Genomic DNA, 25609 nt, shown 5'->3' on the forward strand with positions numbered 1-25609 from the left:
GCCAACATTTCTGGGACCTGGATGAACACTTTGGGCATCTGGAAGCTTGGCTTACCCTGATGGAATGTCAATGTATTTATGTGTGTATTGGCAGTTACCCTTACCAGTGGATTGGGCACTGTTGCCAAAAACATACAGACACTCATCTCCAAGAGAATGTGTGATCAGCTGTGGAATCCACAGACAGCATGATAACCACAATTTTGCCCTTGTTATTACAGCAGCGCCTTCTTTTATTTCACAGTAGTATCACATTTAGTTTCAGAGAGTAAGGGTATGTCTACACGGCCGCTGGCAGCTTGCCTCCCAACCCAGAAGTCAGATATGCACTAGCTCTGCCCTAGCTAGATCATTACACATAGGCGTGTGGACTTTGCAGCACAGGTGGCAGCCCGGTTAACTACCTGAGTAAGGCTCCAGGGAGTCCGGCAGGCTTGTTCCTGGGGAGCTAGTCCATGCTGCCAGCTGTGCAGCAACCATCCACACTGCTGTTTTTTGCATGCAAGCTCACAGAATGTGTCTGTCCACTCAGGCCGGAAGACATGATACCAGCTGGAGTGCAGTCATACCCCAGATCATTCATGGTCCATATTTGGAGCCACACAAGTTGCATGCTGAATTTCTCAGCAGTGTCATAGCAAGGGAGAAAAGGAGTATAGGTCAAAAAGTCTGCTTTACCTATTTTGTTTACTAACACATGGTCAGGCAAAGCCTTCAATTTTTAAAGGATCTGTGAAATATTGTGTACTCACACATCCAGTCACACACACCCTACCTCTTGCACAATATTGTTAGATTGCATTCGTTAAAGTTGTGGTATTTAAGTTTCTTTTGTTTTCCCCATTTCTTTCTCAGTGCCATAATGCAATCCTCATGGTTTGAGCACCAGACTTCAAATGAGAGCTCTATTCAAAGCATGTACAGACAAAATAAGTGGTTTCCTTAGTAATGGGAACTGTGTGAAAGCCTTTGAAACAGCCCTCTCCCAGTAAGTCCCTCCCCTGCCCAGTTTATTAGTGCACAGATAGGCTCACAGAAAACATCATGCAGCTTGTGAGAATCCCTAAAGTCTGTGATGGCAAAATTATAGAGGGTGGGGGTATATGTATTGCTTTGCTAATTAAACATATGTCCTTCTTCAAAATACAAGTGTAATATATTTGTGTCCTTTTATAAAAAATCATTTGCTGGATCTGTGGATTGAAAACCCAAAATTATGTACCATAATTACTAGTCAATTCATTTCAACATTCATTACATTTATATATATTAAACTGTACTTGATCTAACCTAGTATTCTGAGCTAACCATACTCTCAACATGTGCTGCACTCATCCTGCCTGTTCCTTGTTTTGCCTTGTTCATGCCATAACAATTATCCATGAAGTAAGTTTGAGTTTATGCTATTGATAAGGGAAAAATCATTATTTTACTTTTTTTGAGCTCAGAAGTAAAAGTAAATACAATCATAAGGATATCATCTACAATATCTAGAATGTGGTCCTGTTTATACAGGTTTCCAAGGCAGCAATATAGCTCCCATAAAGACAGCTGCAAATTGTAAATAATCTAGAATTGCTATTATCTCCCTACATAACATTGCAGAGAGAATACTACGATAAAATAGCGTTAGTCTGATTTTAGCCAAAAAAGCTAGGAAAATCACATCTGAAATTCTGTCCTTAGGAGTGACAACCAACACAGACAGGTATACAACAAATAAGCTTAATATTGCAGAGGAAAATGTCCCATAAAAACTCAATCAATACTCCAGAGAAAAGACTAGGACCTGGGAGCATGTGACAATTTACGCCACCTGACAACCTGCCCCTAAGAATCTTGAACAGAACAACAAGGCCCTCTCTGGAGGAGAAACCTGGAAAATGGTCTCTACGTCTAGTACATTTCAGCTCTATAATCACTATTATATACTTTGTCAGACTGACAGGCAAACTGATGAAAAGTGAGTGAGTGTGTGTGTGTGTGTGTGTGTGTGTGCAAGAAAAGTCAATTTTGGAGAAGGAAGAGAACTTGCTGGCCTTGTTCTGTTGAATCTAATACAGTTTGACTGAGGCTGTTGAGAGAACCTTTACATTCTGGATGGGTCCTATTCCAAATCCAATAATTTTGTCCGAGGAAAAAGCATTCTTGTATTTCATTTTCAGCTGAACTGCCTTTGTCTCGAGAGAACTAAAATCCTTCAGTGTCCAGTGCTTATAAATTATACATTCATTAATATTATTAATATATTATGAGCCAAACATCTCAGTTATATCCCTGTGAAGTGGTTGAGAAGATCTTTCTGTCTTCAAAGATCTAATGTCAAACACAGCTGAGGCAAAATCAGTTTTAAAGTGTAATAAGGAGTACACTGTGCTTGAAAACATAAGAACCTGTGGTTCTTAAATTCCGATATGTTCTGGCTGCTTTGCACCACTGTAGCTCCTTCTGGATTCCCTTTGAATAAGGGAATTCCAAGGTGACACAGAGAAGCGGTGCAGTCTCTATTCCACTCCCTCTCAGCCCCAATAAAGGGACATGTTCTAAGGAAAGGGAATATGGACGGATCCCACACTTAGGGCTGGGGTATTTGGCCAGAAATTAAAGTAGTTCTGATATTTTTCCAAGCTGCACCAGGAACCAGACCAGTTCCAGTGCAGAACACATTCAGACAGATGCCTTCATGTCAACCTTGCAGACAACTTGCCCTGTCTGCGCTCTGTAGACTGCAGTTCTGGCATAACCCAGGAGTTTGCCCTAAGTCTTTATTTTGAATTCCAACATATGAAGCACAGTTGCCATTTGATTAAGAACTTGAGCACACCTGGAAACATGCAAAACTCCCATGGTTATCAAGTTAAGCAACAGATCATTAACTAAATCCATATTCAACCTCACTTAAGTCACCTTCAGATTTAAACATGTCTTATATGAAATTTAAACATATATGAAATTTGCCCTTATTGTGCTGCTCACTAAGGCCCAGATCTTACAAAGACATATATTTGGGTGGGCTCTTACACCCTCATAGAGTCCCGCTGAAGTTAATGAGTCCTTACATGGATGTAACGGTAAGTCCATAGGGGATCCCTTTTACAGGACTGTGGACTAAATTTCTTGCGTCCTTCTGCTTAATTGCCACCCTTTTAGGATCAGTAACCCTTAGTACTTGCCAAAGAAGGAGTTGGTGGCAACACCCATATTTAGGTTGCCTCTTTCCATATAAAAGATTCTAGCAAGCATTTTTAGAAGCTCTAATACCAGCAACACTTTGAAATTCAGAAAAAGCTGTGGGGCTAGAAACATGGCCTTTTTTTTTTTTCTTCACTCAAAAATCTGTTCATGTTTGGCTGAAATATAAACTATTAAAAATCGCTATTCCCCTTCCCTCACTTGTGTTCCTCAGGAAAATTTTGCCAAAGTGCCACAGTAATTTGTGAACATTAACATTCTAAGTCTGGGCCCATGCCACCACACAAACAGCAGCACACATGCTGTACTGGAAACTCCTGTGAGCTGCTGAATCAACTGTAGAGAAAGACTGAGGAGTGGGCCAGGCAAAGCTGTCATTATTCCTCACCACAACCCCCCCTGAATACAGTACTTGGCCCCAGTGGCCACCCTTCCATCTGGGACACCCCATATGACAGGAGCGCCTTCAACTCCTGGGGGAGGATGGAGACAGAAAGAGCTGGGCATAGTTTCCCCAACCAGACTCAGCACATAGCCCCAGTGGCCCATTTCCCTCTTCCCCACCAAAGATAACAGGCTTCTCCTGTAGTCAGCTACAGTTAGTTTTGTAGATCAAGCTATACTGAAGATTCAGGTTTCAAACCCTGCTGGTGATTCATACAGTTGTAAAAAGTAGAATTTATTTCTATCTTTTTCCTTTAAACAACTAAACACCTAGAAAATTACATACATAACCTACATTAAAAGAATGATGCTTAGATTGCAAAAGCACTCAAAAGTTATGAAATGTCAGATTCACAGTTGCCCATGCAACCTCAGTTCAACCCCCTTGTGTGTCTGCATTATTCTGCGTTACTTACACAATCACAAACTATGTTTTCCACAGAACCGCTGCCTCATGCAGTTCACAAGTTGGATGCAAAAGGAGGCAGAATCAAGGTTGCATGGAAACCTTAAATCTGGCATTTCCTAACTTTCAAGTGTTTGACTTTGCAACCTAAAAAACAGTCTTTTAACATATTTTTTTAGTATGTAATTTCCATTAAGCTTTCTAAGCACTTCTGCTTATCTCTTCAACACAGTTCTGTGTGCATTCAAAGAGCTAATTTCCAAATAATGGCAGTAATAAAAGTTCTGTCACCATCAACTCTCTTAACAACTGTAAACATACAACACATTAATAGTCTAGTAAAGTCGTTCTCAACCTTTTCCATACTATGACCATGTGTTACAACAACAAAAAATTTTCAACCTCCCTCCCTCGCTATAGAGAAGAGTGGTTACAACTCCCAGATTAATTACCCTTGGTCTACTGCATCAAACTAACTCTCCATTTCAACCAATAATTATTGGGTTTGTTCTGATGTTTCACTCATCTAGTATGCAAAAAACAGTGAAAACAAACTCCATTTTAGTGTTTGCACATCTTATTTTCTCCCTCACTCTGCCCCTCAACTCACAGTCTGACGAAAAAAAATTGCAGAGTGAAAGCTAATAAACTATATATAAATCTGGTGAAATAAATTACGTTGCTATTTTAAAACTACCAAACATGTTGGTGAAATCAGCAGGAAAAGAGCTTCTAATGAACCTTAATCATCATAATTGTATCAGTTATAAAAAGTAGTTTACGTTGCAAGCATTTTGAAAACATCTTTAAAAAAATCTTTGGTATTAGCTGAAATGAAAATTAAATTATTTCTCGTCTTTGATATAATTAAAAGTATATTCTTATATCAGTTAAATTGTAGTTTCACATACATGTCAATCAAGGAGCTATTTTAATTACATATCAAAATTTACTTTCCTTATGCAAGTGCACTCTAATTGATTTAATTATTTAGCCCTCCAATTATATAGCCCATATGAATCAACCAAAATGAAACACTTATGTAGTAAAAATATAATCTGAATTGCATATATCAAATCATTGCATCAGTTTTTGCATGATTCTTACACAATATATGTTACTTAGAAACTGAAGTGTACAGCTCCTTAGTATTCTTGAATGATTCATTGAAATTGTGTGCGCACGCACGTGCACGTATATAAAAGTAAGAAGAGACCTGCACATACCTTTAAACAACTTGTAAAAGATGTTTTCATCATTCAAAATAAATTCAGCATTGACATATTTTTGAAAAATCAAGATGTGTGTGTCCTTATATCTACTACTAATGTAAGTATCAGCAAGGAATGTGTGGGTTTTGCACCTATTTGCTCTTAACGTGTTATTCCAAAGTGACTTTTATTCCAAGTATTTAGCACTATTTTTAAATCACATGTTATAAAATAAGCAACTTTATAAAGCATAAAACCAATTCCTCAGGGAATTAATAAAGCCTATAATCTAAGATTCAATGTGATACTTAGTGCTCACAAAACAATAACTATTATTTTAATAGTACTGTGGCATTTTGTTGCTGTTTCATTTAGGAAACAAATATTGATCCCTCGTGCAATTAGACATGACTGTCAATCTTTCTTCAAACAAAGCTGAAGAAAATGAAATGAAAAACACATTTCATTTCATTCCACTAGAGGGTGGCCTGTCTCAGTCAGGGTTATAGTAGGAGATTTATGCAAGATTTATCCTTTCTAGTTTTGACCTGTTGATAAACAGATCTTTATATTACACTATTCTTTGTCCGCCGTTACAAAGTCATTTCTTTACATGATACAGTTTTCGTAATGAGGAGGTTTTTTTCTGAACAAGATCCACCTAATTGTTGTTGTTTGGGAAATAAAGTGGTAATAAATTTTCGGAAAACAAACATTTTCTGAACTGTTCTGTAACCTCAAAAGCCTGCACAGATGCATACTATAGTTTGCCTGCCTTTTGTTTACAGAGATAAGGACAAACACAGTGTCTGTGCCTCTGCAATAGTCCCCAAAGTACTAAAGAAAATATTATAAGGAGGAAAAAAAAGAAAATTCTGTGCAGTCAATTGCTTCACTTTACTAAATGGCCATACAATAACCAGTGAACTGGACAGGAGGGGGAAAAAAAACCCAATGATTTTTTAAAACAAATCTGTTCATTTTATTAATACTACATTTTACATGTGTAAAATTGATTTTTAGCCAACCAATGCACATAAAAAACTTTAATATTCTATCTTTTAAAAAGAGGGAAAGAGAGATTGGTAAATCATCTATACTGTCCAAAATTAAAACAGCAAAAGATACAGGAAAAAGAAAATGCTTTACCAAATGACTTCAATCTGTACGTGATGTCTTTTGAACTAAAGCAACCTGGGTAGAAGTTTAGTGATCTCTGATCTGTTGCTTTGAGCATAGATACCCTCCTTCTATCTCTTAAAGATTAAATTAAATATCCTACATTGTCCCACAAAAATATGAAAGCACTGCTCCATACCCTTCCCGAATCAGAAGAGATACCCAGAAACATATAAAGACTTGTTCCCTTTATTCGTACCCTAAGCAGCAATGTCATATAACAGACAGGATTTTTCAGCCAACCAGACTGGAGTAGCTGCGAGTGCTACATCTTGGCACTCTGAAGCTATTGGCTCCTCTCTGGGGAGTGGAGGATGTTCAGTTATTAATGACCGCTGAGCAGGCAGCACCATGTCAGTGTGACAACTGATCGGGTGAACGATGCAGCTCTAACCACCATGGAAACAAGGAGAAATAAGAAGAGCTAGCAGGCATCTTTCTCTTCACTGGATTGTGAGCCTCAGCCAGCCAGCAACAGAGCTCTGGCAAACATAAGGGATCTCAGCTGGCAGCACAGAGATTCTCTCTTTTTGTAGGATATCTATAGATAAATGTATCCTATGCTATATATACATGCAACTCTTCACACCCTGGCATTAACACAAGTATGTGGTTACCTGCACTAAGGAATCCAAATATACAGATGCAGAAGTCCTCCAGCACTGAAACGACTCTTGCAGGGTAAGTTTGTTTATATATATATATAATGTGATGCGTTCTACAGTTTATATTTTCATTTACACAATCACTGCTTTCTTGTTTTCTTCAACTTATTCTATTAGACTCTTTCCAAATTTTAGTTTACGTTCAGAATACAAATGCAACCACCTTTTGGCTCACAGATGATCTAAATGTGTTTGCAGGTCTCTGAGATGTGTGCATTTGCTAGCTTGAAAGAACATCAAAGGATTTAAAAAAACAAAACAAAACATTTTCCCCAGTCCTTGCAACGCAAAATCAAATTACACAATTGCCCTGTGTTTTGAAACCAATAAAACAAGATACAGGACAGCTATTCTTTCCTCTCTCTCTCCAATGGTTGGATTAAGGCAAATGCCGTTGTCTGTCAGGACCTAAAGCCACTGAGCAGCAAAGCTGAATGAGCATATCACAAACAGTTATTGAATTTCTGCCAGGTTACATTTTAGGGATTGTGGCAAATGACTTCCCCTAAAAAATATATTCCTTTTTAACAGTCAAAAGGGACAGTGTGAAGCTCTGATTGCTACGGTAGCTGGAACTGACACATACTAGGTAAAAAGAATAACATTAAGCAAAAGAGTTCTAATCTTCTTTGGTAATTAACAAGACCACAGCAGGCTGGCTCTAAAGTACATTTTTCATTTGAGAAGAGTGTTGTTCAAATCAATTGCTATATTTCCCCTAGCCTGTTTTTCTACAAGAAGGCTTTTCAGTTTATTTGTAAGAAAATGTCTTTGTTTTCATATGTCTAGTTTTTGCCCAGGATTGCTGATCAGAATGAGTAAGAGCCTCACACAGGGGATGTTTGGGGAGGGGGGAGGGAGACAAGGAGAGGAACAGACGGGGGGATAAGAGCTAAAAATTCTCTATATAATCAATATGAAATATCATGATTGCTTTGATGATGCTTAGTATGTGTACTTGTGTGTCATACCTTTTACCCAATATAAGCAAAGGCTTTAGTATAACTCCCTTAAGATGAAAACATGTTCAGTAAAGTCCATCAGCATACATGGATCAGTGACTTAGGCAGCTGCGAAAGCTAGGTTAAGAGATTTTACTTCATAGCCATGCAAAGGGGAGGTTAGCTGTCTAGTGTATGCTTCCAAAGCTTTCTACATAGCTTTTCTGTTTTATGGAATAACATGTAGGTATTAAAGCAGTTCACCCCGTTCACCCTACAAAAACACCAACAGGAATCTGCTCCTCTGTAGCAACGTAATTATATGCTTGTACAATTACAACTTCAGAGTTATTGTTTGTTTCTCAAATTACAGTAAAGACAAACATGAAAAGACAGTCAACTGCTGCATACCTGTCACCTTCTCATAAACATATCAGAAAAGGGGTAGTGTAACAATATATACGGGAAGATGTCAATTAATTCAGATGACCCTTGTAAATGATGACAGTAAAGCAGCTCTGACAATATGCCACAGCATTTTATTTTCCCTCTGGAAAATATGCGAGCTTAATAAAAGGTTTCTTTTCAGAGTGCAAAATGAAAGGTACTGAAGCATAGCTCCTGTTATGGGCAAACTTGCTTTATGAATGGAAGACTGTTTAGAACATATACAGGTTTATCATACAACATAACTTCTCCTTTTATTACTTAAATCTACCTTTTCAGCCATACTGCATGGGGTTTTTTAGTTGTTTAAAGGAGAACTGCAACCCTGTGTTTTATACTGGTACAATATGTGGCAGTGCAATGAGGAAATTGTTTCTTCTTGTTACATGGAGAGCACTATTGCATGAAAACTTTTTCTGAATTATATGTCACAGTCCAGAGTTCTGAATCTTTATTTTCATTCATATTTTACATAATCAATACCATTAAAAGTTAACCCTGATAACTTTAAACCTAAGACCCACTGTTCTTTTTTGCCACGTATACTATTTCACATACTGTTACACTATTTACAAAGATACTCCAGCTTTTGAAACATGCATTCATTGCACTCATGAGTACAGAGGAAACACAGATGTCCTGATAAACAGCTAAGACATTCTTACCCATTAACCCAGCCGAACTGTATTGTGACCCTATATTATGGTTAATACTCCCTAAAGCATAATATCACAGTGTCAGAGACAATGACTGGCTGATATTGTTATGGCAACCCTCGAAGTACCCCCTTTCAGAGATGGTCGATTTGGGAATTACATCACAATTCTTGTTTGGAGTACCCAGGAGCATGTGGGTATTTTTGGTTTGTACCATATTAGACCAGACCATCTGTAACATGCTGCCACCTGCAATGCATATAATAAAGTATCATGCATAATCCTTATTAATAGGTTTAGCATAAGAAGCTTTATAAAAATATTAATGTACTGCAACCACCTTGTGATTAACAGGGGACACAGGAGGACAAAACTCAGACCTTGTGTAAATCAGAATAATTCAAATTAATGCAGTTGCACCTACTTTCTCTGAATTTGACCCCTAATCTGAATAATTTTATATGGATTCCAGGAACAAACATAATTCTGTTTTATTGATCAAAAAGAACTACTATCACTTTAAATAGCTGGCAGTTAAAGAGCTCGTTCAATAGCTAAGTTTTTGTAGAAGCTAATGTAATAGAATAAGATAAGCAGTAAAAAACACACAGCCTGGTGTCAGATAAGCACTATCTTGCTTCAATAAGGAAAGCCTCCAGATAGAGACAATTAAACATAATTTGATTTCTTGCATTGTATTAAGACATTTTTAGCAGGGTATGGGGCATCAGAAATATAGTTCAATGACTCCAGTAACTCATGTATCCCTCTTCTACCCAATAACGTATTAAGGTAAAGAAAAGCATAAAAATCAGAAGGCATAGTTAATATCTCTAGATTATTATCAGAGACACTTGTAAACTCTTCTACCTTGTACTCTGAAAATACTACTAAAGACAAACTACAAAATGGGATAATGGAAAATTTATTTGACATAAATCACTCATAAAATTATTTTTTGTTTTTTGTATTTTTTGAAGTAAAAGATTTCTCAAAAGAAGGTCACCTTTTAAAATATACCTGTACAGTTCTTTTTGTATAATACACTCAAGCCAAACTGTTATTTAAAAAAAAAATGTAAATTTCCTTTTAATAAGAGGGCTGTGGTTACATACATAGATTTGGGAAGAAATTTCAGTAAGCAATTAAAATGTTTTACTTTACTGAGTGGAAATGCCATTGGAACATAAAGAAGAAAGTGCAGCAGATGTCATTAGGTGCATCAGTATGAGAAAGAAATCAATATTGTTCATTGTAAGTCTTTGTAAGTGGGAAAATGCAGTACATGCTATTTATTTATTCAACTGAGCAGTTTGTAAACAGCTGAATGCTATTATTGTAAGTCATCTATAGGTCACAATGAGCATTCCTCAATGTTTTTGGTACCAAAAACGCTTTTTAGACATCTACAGTCTAGATCAACAGTTCTCAACCCACGGCCCACAATTGGCCAAATTAGCACACAGTTGCGGCCTATCTGTGTGCTAAAAAAAATTCAAAATTTGTGCTTTGATTTGGCTGGGGGCAGGGCTGGTTGAGGGGAGACAGCATGTGGCAGCCTGTGGGAGCACTCCTGCCAGCAGGGGGCTGGTGAATGCCACAGTGGGGCAGGGTGCAGGAGAGTGAGGCTCTGGGCAGGTTGCGGGGAGGGGGAGGGCGCTCTGGGCAATGTGTGTGTGGGGTCTCTGGAAATGAGGGGCTTGCAGGGATGCTGCAACACCCCGAGGTTTTAGGTTGGGCTCTGCTCCTGGCCCTGGGCAGCTGGGACTCGGGTCCTGGCTGCCTGTCCTAGCACCCAGGGCCTGCCTGGCCCCGCTCTGTGGAGGTGTCTCTGGGCAGGGGGCACTGAGCATAGGGGGCTGGGTTTTTTTTGGGAGTGGTGCTGTGCTTCTCAACCTGCAGCCCACATAACAGGCATATGCAGCCCACAATGATAAATAGGTTGAGAACCACTGGTCTAGATGAACTGTAAGGTTACAAAGACACAATTTGAAAGTAATAGACATGCTAGATATCACTGATATCAACCTCCCTAATATAGGGCCCTTTCCTCCAGTGGGATAAACTGGCACACATTGAGCGAAGTGAATGGAGCAATTTCGATTTGTATCAGTTGAGGATCCCTCCTGGATCTCAACTGGATTATTCCCACTTTAGGCTTTAGGTAAAGTAGCTGGGGTCCTAACTGGTGAGGAAGAACAATATGGTGAGAATACACAATAACTACAATTTTCTCAAAAGGCTTGTTAACTTTAACCTCTCCAGATAGGACTCCAGTTTGTACTAGTTGAGAGCTATGTTGAAAGATTCAAAAAATGAAATAATAATAAAATTTTATTTATATACACATAAAATGTGGCACTATATAGTAAAACACCTAAAATCCAGTATAAAGTGAATGACAAAGAAAAACCATAGACTCCAGTTACTTGCTGTTGGAGGAGCAGTCCTTTTCCGTTATTCAAAGACATTTTCAAAGGCATCACTTGATAAACATGATTACATTTATCAGGCTGTTTTTCCTTCAACTATATGCTTAGTCTTAAATTATGAAACATTTGGAAACTGGCTTATTCTTGCATCTCTCTCATTCTTCCCACTCCCAGTTCTACTTATCAGTTTGCCTTGAAAGCAATTCACACTTATAAATACATTCAAATGACCCAATTTTGAATGGAAATATAAATAAAAGCACACAATTTTACATTAAAAAATTAAATTTTGGTATAGTGCAATATGGAGACATTTCTTCTTGATCTAACATTTTTATTCATTAACATATTTTCTTTTAGACAGCACATTTTCTGTAGCTGCTATGCCATGGGACATAAAGCTTTGATCTAATGTAAACTGGTCCAAAACCAAATGCTGTGGGCTTCACATTATTTTTGTTACTACTATTTATGGCATTAAATGCAATCTTTGGGCCAAATTCTCTGGTGGTGTAACTCCAATGACTTCAGAATTATGCCAGAAGAGAATCTGCCCCCTTCTACTTAAATCAAGCTGAGAAATAGCTTTCAACAACATTAGTACAAAATAAATACTTAATCTCCCTTACTGCTTAAGCTTCTGTCTTTGGAGGTAAAGTCCGCAAATCTGAGTAAAAAAGCTGACAAAAAAAAATCTTTCAAAATGCCTACGGTTTATTAGCATTATCCCAGGAGTCTTTTACTGGAGGCTTCTTCTCATGTGAATAACAACTACTCTGCCAGGAAATACATTAAAGTCTCTAAAGAAGTCTTCTAAGAAAAAAGTTGAAATATCAGCTTTAAGTTCAACTATATCAAGAATCCCCTGGACATCTAGCGACCTGCATTAAGAAAAAAAATAACTTTTTATACAATACTCTTATCTAGGAGGCTGCCAATTTCTGCAAAGGCTTGCTGAATAAATTAGAGACTAACAACAACATGCACCATAATAGATACATAGAGAGAGATAGAGAGACAAATATACACAAACACCAGCAAAATCATCTACTGGGACATACTTTACTGAGTCTCTTAGGACCGAAAATCACAAGAGGGTGGACAGTGTCACTGAAAAGAAAACAGAAATCTCCTTGTGGGAAATTCCTCATGCAGGGAATGTGGTGCTATTAACACCAAGTTCAGCAAATTAGTGGGCTGTTAGAATGATTTTATACAATTAGAGGAAATTGCAAATGACAATAAGGTTGGTTAGCTTCATCACTATGGTCATAGTACAGGAAAGCACCCAAGCATTCTCTTGAGTAAGGATAACTTAAGCATACACATGTGCTTTCCTGAATCAAGACCTATGGTTCAGTTTCACAGCAGTGACATAACTTTGCTGTGAATAGAACAAAACATTGCATTGTACATTAGGTCTGAGTTTCTCTTTCCTTCATATGCCATGTAAATTTGCATTGTGCTTAAAATCAGTGTGAAATTTGTCACCTGCGTAAGATTTTTTAAAATGTAAAGAGAAGTTTTCTCAATCCTTGAAAAATTATAAGGTTAGTTCTAAATTTAAAAGGATTTTATATATATTTTCCTCTCCCTTGTCCCATTCCTGTTCCCTTATTTCCTAATGAAGTGCTTCTCTACCTTCCCTGGCTCTCCCATCAACCCCTGAAAGGGGCTTCTTCCAGAGCAGGCATAGAATATCAGGGTTGGATGGGACCTCAGGAGGTCACCTAGTTCAACCCTCTGCCCAAAGCAGGACCAATCCCCAATTTTTGGCCCAGATCCCTAAATTACCCCTACAAGGATTGAACTCTCAACGTGGGGGTTAGCAGGCCAATGCTCAAACCACTGAGCTATCTCTCCCCCCATCATTATCCCTAGCCTTCCCTGTGCTGACACTCGCCTAATCACACACATTGCCAGCAGCGGTGTGCTGAATCCTCTTCACCATCAGCCTGATGGCCCAATGCAAACTCTCTCCTCCTTCATGGTTCTGTCCTGGTGGAGAGGTCAGGAGCAGGCAGTGCAGGGGAGTGGAACATTTAGAAAGGAAGAGGGACCAGTCAGGACCTGTTCTAGACAAGAATCCCAACATGGCCCAGACTCCCAGAAACCTTTCCTCTACCCAAAACAGCAAACTCTAGCTGCTCTCATAACCGTCACAAAACAGCAGTCTTCTAGGTGTTCATCATGGAAAATAGCCAGACTCCTAAAAGTTGTTCCCCCCACTCCCAATTTTAAAGCTTAGAAAACAATTAAATGGGTCAAATTTTCATTTATTTTTCTTGCAAAGCTCTAAACAAAAATCTATTAATATGAAAAATAAAATATTGCAGACAGGCAGAGTTCCATTTCCAGCGTTGTGGGAGTCAGATTAGATTCATAACTCCCATTAATGCCAGTTAACAATAAATAGGAGCGGTGTGACTAATTCTCTATGCCTGGTGCTGAGAGTTTATCCCAGATACTTTTACTGGACTAAGCCCTTTAGAGTATATTTTTTCCCACATGACCAGGTATTAAGTTGAAAAACAACTGCTGAGCTTGTACAATAGTTATTTTTATGACACGTGCGCAATAAGGTGATTTCATTATTCACTCTAATTCCCTTTAACAGAATTTGCTAGCATGGTTATTACTTGATAAAGTGTGGAGAGATCACGCTGCCTTAAGAAAGGCAAAATGATGAATGATAGTAATGCTACTTTATGGGGACAATGCTGAGATGTGAGGATAGACAAAAATGATGTACCTGCAAATATGGGGCTAAGCAGATTCACCTGGCACACACTGCTCAGATTATGCATCCTCCTGACTGTTCCTTTGGTGTAGTTTATTCAGACATTATTTTTTATATATGTTTTATATATATATCTGAAGTGTCAGAAGGATATGTACACACACACACACACACACACACACAGCTTCTGACACTTCAGTTGCTTGTCACGTGTATTACAATAAAGGAAACATTTTGTACTTACCATATAGCCCAATTAAAGGCTGTGCACTGCAGATATTCATGGGGAAAAGGATCCTGTCCCTAAGAGTATCAGCAAAGTCACAGTATCCCACATCCATGAAGGGCAGAGAGAACAGCTAGCAGATCCATGTAATTACAGATCCATTGGCCATACTTCCTCCCTTCCAGAGACCCAATAATTCTCTGAATGTTTGGACCCGGAGATCCCTACCAAATTCCCTAAGCCCAGCCCCTTCTGTGCAGCTATACTGTAACATTGGTCACTAACAGGATTTGATCCTAAGTGCATAAGCCAATTAAGGCACTGTGTGAACTCTTCAACTTTTCTATAAAATATTAATCTTCACACCTGACCATGCATTTTGTTTTAAGAGTTACATTTTCAGAATGTGTACTGTCTTTTCCAAGCAAAATGCGTGCCAACATTTTGTCACCCCTCACCATCCCTTCCAATTCAATAGCAAGTTCAAATCCAGTAGGAAGAGGAGCAAATAAGTCACATTTGTATCCGCTTTGTAGCTGGCACTAACATACAGACACAACATGCACCCACCAGTGAGGAAGCTGAGCTTCCACCCACTGGAAACACACCCGTAAATATGATTACCAGATTCTGTAACATGTACATTTTTCTTTCTACAATACAAATTACATTATATTACTAAATACAACTCACAAAATGGAAAGAAATGAAAAGGGAGTAATAAAACAGTGCTAGTAGGGGTATAAGCCAAGGAAATTTTGCTTAACAACTCATGTTGATGTTCGTAATTCTTCCTCATTAGCAACAGATACTACAGCACAAATGGCCCTCTATCATGTTGTCTCTAAAGTGGGCAATTTCATATACTCCGGGTGATTTTGGTTTATGTTCAAGTATCCCAGTACAACTGAGCTGGATAAAAAACATCGTGGGAAGCCTTAACTGAAATTGCTCTCTTTTATTCATACTTGTTTTTCACTAATTGTGTTGGTTTCTGTTTCCCCTTAGCAACATTTTAACTGAGTTCTGTGTAAAGCTAATTATAAGAGAATGTTATGCTAAAAAACCAACAAAATGAAACTATTAACATTAAAACGTCTATAACAAGCAGAGCAATTTAAAATCCTTTCACAGATGGTCCTAAGAATTGCCACCACTGGGCCCAATCCTACTTCCATTGTAATAAATGACAAAAGTCCGAATGATATCAACAGAAGCAAGAGTGGGGCATTAAGAGCCTTTTCTTTTCACCTGTTGGTGTTTTCATCATTTTTCCATCTAAGAAAGCAGAACTCATCATGCTGCTTCATTTGAACTCATACAGGAAGGTAGCAGACACAAAAGAATAACTCAAAGAGGTCTTTTTTTTCATTGTTTGGAAAAATCCTAGTCATTTCACATATTTTAGTGCAATCCTATTTCTTCGTAGGTCTAGAGGACATCCAAAGCCTTCAGATAAACAGGATTTCAGATGAAGGGAGGGGGGGTGTCAAGTCAGCCAGCTTTAAAAGGCCTGCCTTCGGGATCTCCATCTCCAGAATCCAGAGAAGAGTCCACCATCTGGTTTTTCAGATGCTGTGCTCTGAGAGATCCTGGGAGCATAACCAGCCTTCAGTTAATCAGTTTTTGGTTAATTGGAGTTTGATTAATTTGGGTTGCCTGTTGTGCATTTTACTTCACATGTGTGAGGGAAACAGTTGTGCAGGAAGCCAGCCAATAGAACATCTGACTGTTACGAAAGTATTACATTCTCAATGAGGAAGACCAAACCTCCTCAATATTTAATATGTGTCTAGCCTTGAAAAAATAATTCATGAGGAATGAAACACAAATTTCAAAAATGAGCATATATGAGTCCAGTACTGTAACATCACTATCAGTACAGCTTTCACACTTTAGCATTACACTAAAGGAGCACTTTTCGTTAATTTTATATTGCATATTTCAATGCACTGTAGTTAAACATATTTCAGTGAAGCACTTCATTATTTCCACAGCCAACAGAATATCTGGGTGAGGTGGGGAGGGGCACTCATGGATATTTCAGTTTTTGAAAGAAGAACCAACTTTTACGTCACATTTGTGTGGCCAGGTGCCTAATATGAGACAAAGTTTTCTGCTCCAGAAGTATTTTGAAATGTAGTTATAGAAAATATACAAAGGATTTACCCTTATACTTCCGTTCGTAGTAATGAGAGTTATAAACTTGATTCCCCTGCATACTGAAAGCAGGGTTATGCGAAAAGCCTGCAATGAAACTTTGCCTCTACTTACTCTACACTCAGGTTTACTCTGAATCTTTTGGCAAACCTGGCCTGAACCAAGCCCACTCATCTCCCCATCAGCCTGAATTCTCCTCTCTGGTAACGGTTAATGTCCTTTGGGAAGAGGAAGAGGGATCGCAGTAGCACTCAAACCCCTTCAGCTCTTCATGTATCAGATCACAAACCCCTTCTCCTTGGTCTTTCAAAAATGTTATTACAATACTGAAACAAATACTACACAAAGGACTTAATTCTGCATCATTCACTCTTGTGTAAGTCAGCCATAATTCCACTGGAGTTACACTGGTGTAAAACTGATTCTAGTAACCTGAGAATCAGGCCCAAACTCTATAAAGAAACAATTCTCATAAGACCTGATTCTGCTACTTTTACTTACATTGTGCCACAAGTAAGACACTACCTAGCATGAGTAAAGGTGACTGAAGTGAGCTCAGATGCTTAGTAAATGTGACAAGAACACTGTATAGTAGATTATATTGAAGATATACGCAAACTCTAGGGTATATTTTTACAGGATATTTGCAGGGGTGATCAGAGTAACATCAGATTGCTTATCCTTGATCTTTGTGCATTGCTGATATCATGTCTATTATTACTATTCCGAGACAGCATTAGGTTCTGTACTTCATGCTGATTTCATTGTTTAGTCTAAACTGGACACCTACATAAATCCATAGTGTACACATATGTAATAGCAGGTATCTTTTCTCAGCTGGATTCCTATTACTATTGCCTCCTAAAAGCAGTTGTAAGATTCTTTAAAAAGAATAGAAAGGCTTACATTATGCACCAGTAAAAACATGATTTTATTGCAGAACTTGACAGAAATAGAATAACTTTATTTTACAATAATTTCCTTAAAATTATGTATTTGCCACAAGCCAAAGTTTTCAGATGTGGGTGTCTAAATTTAGGCTCCCAATTTATATTTAGGCATCTAAATAAAAGAGATTTGCATCTGAAGTTTCAACTGATTTCAGTGGGATTTTTGGTGCTCACTCCTTCTGAAAATTACTTTTATTTGGACATATAACTATGGATTTAGGAGTATAATGACATCCAGTTTTGAAAATGTTAGCCTTAATGAGTAGCATTCAATAGTAAGCCATGTTATACAAAGCACTGTAATAAATGTGGGTGTACTTTTAAAAAATTATTGGTTGAACTATAAAATTATCCATATGTTTTCCAAACTTTCAAGTGCTTTTAGGGCTCTGGCCCAGATCCTCCATCGAATTCAATGAAGTTGTACCAATTTCCTCTAACCAGGGATCTGGCTCTCTGCTTCTGAATAAAAGTTCTTTTACTATTGCATTGATTGGAGAAATCACAATGTTACTGAGGGAGTGTTCTTTATATTTCAGTTTCTGGTTTTTAAGAGCTCTTCTGCATCATTACTCTGACACTCTCTGGGCCTGATCCATAGGCCAATGAAGTCAATGGGAATCTTTACACTGACTTCCATGGGATTTGGATCAGCCCCTAAGAATCTTATTTTTGGTATAATTTGCTTTTTATTGTTTTTTTCCAAATAACAAAATCGCAGTAATTATTTCACCCCAATAATATTAAATAAGGTATACGACATTACAGTTAAGAAAAAAAATCAACTGATATTATATATAAACAAAAAATATAAATATTCAACACAAATATGACAGGGAAATGTTTATAATTGGTCAGGATATAAGACTACTTGATAAGAGCTAGGATATCATAAGTGTACAAGCTGCAGAATAAGCCTTGGACACCATTTTTAACCTCTCTTGCAGAGGCTAATCATAAACTTTCAAAGGGCTGACCAAATTTCATAGATGACATCAACCCTGTCACTGCATTGAAATGTATTTCTTTCAGGAGCAGCAATATGCCACTGACCAATATTCATGACTGAGGAAAATGTTAACTCCTGTAAAATCAATCTTGTTCGCAGAAAGACTGCTCATAAAACAAAGTTTTTGATAGACAGATAATATACTTTATTGCACCCACATGACCCAAAACGAACAGGGGATTTTCTGAGAATCCCAGTATTAAGGATCAGATCAAGTCAGTTTAGTATTTCATAAGCAAAGGCCTTGGAATTATAGTAATTCTATAATGTATGTGCTTGTATGCCTCCGATCGAGTACATAAATCCTACACAGCAGAACCCCAAAGCTAAAGTTCTTTCCTTCCATGAGGTAAGTGAAGAGCATTTGTTTCATCCCGCAAATTTGATTCAGCTGTCAGGCAACAGAGACTGATTAGGTATCCCAGCACGGCAGAAATCCGATGGGAGCCATAATATACTTGGAACAGGTGAAAGCAATGTTTCTGATCCTTCTCCTTGGGGCTTGCTACATAATTCAGGTCTCAAATTCAAAGAGGCAGCACTGAATAATCTGAGAACAGAGACAATTTAGCCCAAACACACAAAGGGACTTAGGCTTTGCAAAAGGGTTCTCACCAGGGAGGAGAGAAACTCAAGTTCAAATTCCTTCTCTTCTGGCAGCAGGGGGAATTGAATCAGGTCCCCGACATCCCAGGTGAAGCCACTAATGAGAAGGCTAAAGGTTAAGAGTTTCACTTCTGCCTCTTCCTCCCCTCATCCCACTGGTCATTTTGTGTGGGTCTAAGCATGCTCTGAGCACGCCTACTGGCTCAGGCCTCACAGGCAAGATAGTCAGGAGTTCAACAAGTTACATCTGGCTTAAGGATCCCGTTGCAGCTTAAGTGTGAAATAGGGACTGGGCACCGAGACTGAGGCAACAGTGTGCATGCCCAGAGGCAGAAACTTGGGTGCCTCTGGGACTTTAACAATGGAACTTTAGTTGTCAAGGGGTTTTAGCCACCTCTAGGGTTTGGCAGCAGCCAAGTGGGGCTTTGAGGATCTCAGTGAAGTCTAAAGTTTAGATATAGGCACCTCAAGTGGGAGTTAGGTACCTGAGTCCTGTGGCTCTGGGTTTCTGCTCCTATGTTTGCGACGAAATTGACACCTGTTTATTCACAAGAAGAGAATTTTTTGTATTTCCCATTCTAGAGAGGGGTAACTTGTCACTGTAAGCTTCTTCTCCACCTCCCACAGTGGAGTGGTGGGGGTCAGTGCTAACGAGGCCAATTCTATTAAGGTGGAAGTGGCCTATTCTCAACAGTTGACAAGAAGGGGTGAATATCAAGAGAGAGAAAATTACTTTTGTTGTGCTAATGAGGCCAATACAATCAAGGTAGACATCGCCCACTTCCAACAGTTGACAAGAAGGTGTTAGTATCACCAGAGGGAAAATTACTTTTTTGCAGTGACCCATCCACTTCCAGTCTTTATTCAGGCCTAATTTGATGGTGTCCAGTTTGCAAATTAATTCCAGTTCTGCAGTTTCTCATTGAAGTCTGTTTTTGAAGTTTGCATTGGCCTCGTTAGTACTACAAAAGTAATTTTCCCTCTCTTGATATTCACCCCTTCTTGTCAACTGTTGAGAATAGGCCACTTCCAACTTAATTGCATTGGCCTCGTTAGCACTGACCCCCCACCCCTACTTGGAAAGGCAACTCCCATCTTTTAATGTGCTGTGATATATATACTGCTTCCTGTATTTTTCACTCCATGCATCTGAGGAAGAGGGTTTTAGCCCACGAAAGCTTATGCCCAAATAAATTTGTTAGTCTTTAAGGTACCACAAGGACTCCTTGTTGTTTTTGCTATGTTTTAGAGTATCCATATGTAGCCAATCAATATCTTTTTATTCCCAACATTAAAAAAAAAGGGACAAGATTTTAATTTACACAAAGGATTTCAAATTATGATCTGATTTATAGTACAGTACTTGTAACCCCACTGAAGCCGTATGGAGTGTAAATCAGGGGAGAAATTAGTCTCAAACATTAAATTCCAGAATTCTCAATAATGGTATCCATACTGTAAGACAAGTTTCATTTCCATTTCACTGTAATGAGTTGTACTTAGCACTAATTTTAGGGGGAACAGTCTTGAAGTATTCTTCTATTAGTGACTACTTTGGGAGTAGGGAATGGAGAGGGAGCTTTTCATGCTATTTTTTTAAATATTTTGAGACATTAATTATTTGCCCAATAATTTTATTTGATTATTTATATATTTCTACATTAAGCAAGTCTGTTGTCAGTATTACTAAAATAAGGGCACTGTGTGCACCATTAGTACCTGGAGACATGGCTCCTCCTACTCCACGCACCTCTCTGCTTTGCTCTCATAGAGGTGATAATAGAAGCACAACCTCCTGATCTCATCTCTGTATCCAGACCTACGATCTGGGTAGGTCCTGTGTAACTGCGCAGGGGACTTTTACTCCCCTTTACTGATCAGGACAAGGGCACAACCGAGCCCTTAATGTTTTGGTCCCTAATCACGAACAAATGAAATGTTCTACAGAATACTTTTCTGAAAAATTATTTCCTGAAAGAAATTATTCAACGAATAATCTTTACATGTGATTGGGGCTTAGATAGCAAGGTGAGAGAGGGCATAGAAATACCTGAAGATAAAATGATAAAATGAGCATAAAAAGATCTCCCCAATTATGCAACATAGGAATGGGTGGTGCAAAAAAAGGGCAGAATATGAGAAAGAGCAATCATTTGCATATTGAGATGTATATACTATATAGGTATCTTAATAGAAAACAAATTGACAAAACAAGAGTACATATATTACTGTTTTCCAGAACAGCAGTAGCTCATTGTCAATTTACATGTGTTTTACTCTTAGACTTACTCCGTGAATCACAAAAATTGGTTACCCTAGCAACTGCCACAGATTACTCAGCTTGTCTGTGAGACACAGAGCAGTGTCTGAAAAAAAAAAATATATTGCCATGTACTTTTATCAGAATCTCTCTATGCTGCAAAGATATGAGGATTAAGTGACACAACATGTACACATATTTCCCAAGAGTTTTAATGATAAGCATGTTCAAGAAAGGCTAGTTTTATATCAGTGTTTTATATTTCAAAACGTTTCAAAATTTCATTATGTCTAATAATGTATATGACGCTCAGAGAAAATAATAAAGAGTGTTGAATGGGGAGGGACAGTGTATTTGTCCAATCTCATAGTTTTTTGCATTCCCTTTTCGTTACTGCTCTCTTATAATGTTACATCGGTACCAGACATTGATGTGTTAAAATTTTCAAAAATACCTAAGTGGCTTCAGAGCTTTTGACAGCTTTCCCTATACACTCAAACCTATCGGAAATGAAAAGGGGATATTTACCAAAAATGGTCATATTGGTAAAACCATGATTCAGGAGCTTAAGGAGCAGATTTTCAAAGGCCCAAATTGCAGTTGGGTGCCTGCTATTGACTTTCAAGGAATTAGGTGCCGAACTGCTATTTAGGCCTTTGAAAATCTACCCCTACATTTCATTTTCAAAAGTGACATAGGCAGTTGTACTCCTAAATCCCACTGACTTGCAGTGAGACTCAAGCTCCTAAGAGACTACATTACTTTGAAAATGAGACTTGGGTGCTTTTGAAAATTTGACCCACCATGACCAATTACTGAAAGGCCAATGGTTTTATTAATTTCTCAAAGTCTTCATGCAGAGACCATGCACAGACATATTTTGTTGAACCTGGGTCTACATCATGCTGTGGAAGATATATTTTGGTTTTGTGAATTTCAGGCTCATGAAAGATGCCAGACTGCTAGTCATTTGAGAGTGAAGTCTTTTTAGCCAGAGGAGAGATACAAGAAAGGAAGCCTAACTGCCAACATGTAAACATTTCTCCATAATACTCCAAATAACCTTGGGGTCTAGGAACTGACAGGTCCCCAGACACCAGAAGGTTGTGTGTCCATTCAGGTGATTTTTAAGTAAATTTTAAATAACTTTATATATTATATTTTAAATATATACTTTAAACCTTTAGGACCAGGATGTAAAAGCTGTGGGTTTAGATAAACATCTAGAAGTAAAGGATACTTATCTGAACCTTTGAAATCTTTCATAAGATGTGTCTGCCCAAGGCCACCTCAGATTGGGGCGGGGCATGTGTTTGCTAGGGCAGAAGCGTATGCTCCCTCTTCCCCTACTTATGTACGTGGACTTCAGCATCTTTAAAAGGAGGACAGGAGTCATAGTCTCTCCTCCAGTATCTTCAGGAAGTATCTTCCTGTTTCTCTTTTTCTGGGAGATGGGGAGGCATGTGGCTTTCTCACACACTCCCTCTCTCTTTCAGCACAGGAAGCCTCAGGTCTTCTCTCCTCTTTTAAGGAGAGGGGCATTGCTTCTCCTCTAAGCTTCCCCATAGAGGAAGTAGTTTCAGGCTTCTTCATCTCTGCTTCCAAACTAGTACCTCACTGTATCCCTTTTCTATCCCCATCTTGTTCCCCCATCCATCTCCATATATGTTTACTGCCTGTCTTCCTATAATCCCTTTTGTCTGTGCCCCTTTCATGCTGAAATGAGAAGAGGGAAAAATAATCAGTCCTCCCTGAATCTTCCCCATTCCCCATTTTCTGCAGCATTAATGGGCAAGAAGATGAGCAAATACAGCTGTTCTGTCTACTTTCCTTGCCTCTGCTGATTTCTGCTATGTCCTCAGAGACTCTGGGCCAGAGGAATGAGTCTAGTGGCTGAGGCATGTAGATGGGGGAGCAAAGTTCAGAAACAGGTGTTCTGCATCTATCCATAGCAACCCCTAGGGGAGAAAGGACTTTTAAAAAACTTAACCAACTGCCGTTTATTTGGGCCAGGAAGTCAACATGCGCCACGTTCAGAAAGGCCAACTGTCACACAGAAAAAAAGCTGGATGGTGCGCATTCAATGACATCAAGGACATCTTCCAAGGAAAGATCAGCAAAACAACTTGTCCAAATCTTTTTAATTTGACCATGCTTCCAGTGATGTTATATGGCAGTGAAACATGGTCGCTGGCAAAGATTGAAGAACATCAACTGTCTGTCACACACGGCGATGGAACGAACATTTTTGGGCATTTCACTCCGCGATCACATCCCCAGTGAAATAATTAGGCAGCAGTCTGGAGTGCAAGACGTTGTTGTTGAAAGCAGGCTCAGCAAAATGCAGTGGGCGGGACACATGGCCCGACTCAGCGACAACAGATGGATGGCAGCTATATCCGAGTCGTGTCTGTGAGAACAGAAACGGCCATGTGGTCGGCCTCCAAAGAGGTGGGATGATTTCCTAAGAAGGAGATATGGACAAGCATGGTGAAGGATGGCCAGAGCGAGAGAAGATTGGAAGACGTGTTGTGATCGGCTCAGTCTCAACTGATGAAGGACCAACAGTCTACGCAGCCTGCACAGCCAACTGCCTGGAATTTGAATAAAATACAAACACCCAAGACTGAATTAAAAAAAACCACAACACATATGGCATTCCTGGCAAGAATACAAACATACTTCTTTATGCTGCTCTGCGAATGTGCCTCAACCATGTCCTGGTAGGCCCACCTCTCGGAGTGAGAGGATAGTCTTTTCCATGCCTGTTCCACACTTGGTCTCTCTCAAGACAATTTGCCAATTAGCACAAAACTGTAGTGATGGTTTATTTGATGTGGAAATCTGTCCAGGAACTGGACTAAGACCAAGTTCATTTCATAAGGACCACAAATAGCCATCTGATGATGGCAGAATTCAGCGGCTACCACACTTGCTGGATTCAAACTTGTAGTCTAAAGGTGAAAGGCGCATGCCTTTATTTCCACACAAGCAGAATATGTAAGTCCATGCTGCCGACAAATAAGCAATAAACATAATTAAGAAATGCAGATTCAATGTCTTAGAATGTGCCTGTCTAGAAAACAGAGAACCATAAAAAGTCATTAGACTCTTGAAAAACATACTAATTCACCTTCAGAAGTGTATAATAAAATGAATTTTTTCTGATGTTTAATTTAATCAAACTAAAGAAACAGAATAGTAAAATACATACAAATGGACTTTTTGCATTCCCTTAGGCCACAATATAGAGAAATCAATTGTAAAATAATTGGGGAAAATTTGTGTTTTGTTCAGAAGAGAGGTAAAGCATTCATTAATTCAGCAATTCCACGTAGAATCATTTGCTTAATGGCATTTCTAAAATGCTATGCATTTATTCAACCTACTTCTCTATATATTAAGATGCAAAACAATTACTGATGGTTATAAATCCTAGTAAAATATAATCAAAGTTTCCATTGAAAACAGTGAAACCAAAGTCAAACTACTATATCATTTGCAATTTCTACCAAATAGTACATACAGTACTTGTTAGAGCAAAACATTTCACTCATCAGCTAAATGAGGTTTTAAGGCCTAATTCAAAATTTAGTCACATATATAGAATAGACATATAAAGCCAAACATGCACCCATTTCAACTTTGTGTGTGTGTTAACACTACAAAAGTATGGTTAACGTAGATCCATGTTCAGGCCATCCTGTGAGTACCAAAAAAACCCTACACAACTTCTCACGGAGATCACATATAATCAGGTGCATGATTAATCTCAGTAGAAGAGTGGGGTTGGGGGTACTGAGTGAATTAGGACCTAACACTTTCCATGGTTCCCAGAGGACTTGCAGAGTGCAAACTATATGGATTTTGTGGGAGGGTATAAAGATTGCATCTTGTGGTTCCCCACATGCTTTTTAGGTACTTCTAAGCCTGAATCTGACCCATAGCCTAGAGCTATCTATATGTAATCATTCAAGAACAGTAACCCTATGCACAGCCAGTGCTAGGTCTATAGCACATTCCTTCTTCTAGTCCTTATATAATGCCACTTCAGTAGGACTATCTGCTCTCCTTAAATTTCAGTA

At 38.6% G+C, this 25609-nt stretch overlaps 2 protein-coding genes across 9 annotated transcripts in view; one reads left to right on the forward strand and one right to left on the reverse strand.

Annotated features, from left to right (window-relative positions):
- Window positions 1-25609, reverse strand: part of IMMP2L (inner mitochondrial membrane peptidase subunit 2) — an 835235-nt gene that overhangs the window by 365999 nt on the left and 443627 nt on the right. The window lies entirely within an intron of this gene.
- The window catches only part of LRRN3 (leucine rich repeat neuronal 3), a 49723-nt gene continuing 30856 nt past the window's right edge, over window positions 6743-25609 (forward strand). Inside the window, exon 1 of the mRNA XM_048836068.2 lies at window positions 6743-7113. The gene's annotated coding sequence lies outside the window, so the exon portion shown is untranslated. The remainder of the gene's footprint in view (window positions 7114-25609) is intronic.

The sequence above is a fragment of the Caretta caretta genome, chromosome 1 (assembly GCF_965140235.1).
Source record: "Caretta caretta isolate rCarCar2 chromosome 1, rCarCar1.hap1, whole genome shotgun sequence".
Lineage (NCBI taxonomy): Eukaryota > Metazoa > Chordata > Testudines > Cheloniidae > Caretta > Caretta caretta.